Genomic DNA, 319 nt, shown 5'->3' with positions numbered 1-319 from the left:
GCTCAGAATGGAACCTTACCAAACGCGCCAAAGTTTTATATTAAGTATAGAATATAAACTGCATCGACGTACCAAATGGACTGACGAGTTGACTGAGCTGGAAAAAAAAAAAAACAACACACACAGTTGACTCCCTTTGTTGAAACAAGGGATAGCAACTGACAATAACCTCGTCCTTCACTGTCTTAGACGCAGGAAAGTGACCTCCAGGACGAGATCGCGAGCCTCAAGGACGAGGTTAGAGTCCTGAAGGAGGGGCGGAAGGACCTCCAGAAGAAGGAGGTCTTCCTTCAGGTACGTCGAGGATGAGACAGGAGGA

At 47.0% G+C, this 319-nt stretch overlaps 1 protein-coding gene across 1 annotated transcript in view; it reads left to right on the top strand.

The window, feature by feature from the left end:
- LOC119594255 (protein lava lamp-like) overlaps positions 1-319 on the top strand; it is a gene marked incomplete at its 3' end in the record, with an annotated part of 60,861 nt that overhangs the window by 38,966 nt on the left and 21,576 nt on the right.

The sequence above is a fragment of the Penaeus monodon genome, chromosome 33 (assembly GCF_015228065.2).
Source record: "Penaeus monodon isolate SGIC_2016 chromosome 33, NSTDA_Pmon_1, whole genome shotgun sequence".
Taxonomy (NCBI): domain Eukaryota; kingdom Metazoa; phylum Arthropoda; class Malacostraca; order Decapoda; family Penaeidae; genus Penaeus; species Penaeus monodon.
The sequence above is the reverse complement of the archived record's forward strand: the minus strand, read 5'-3'. Positions and strand labels throughout refer to the sequence as shown.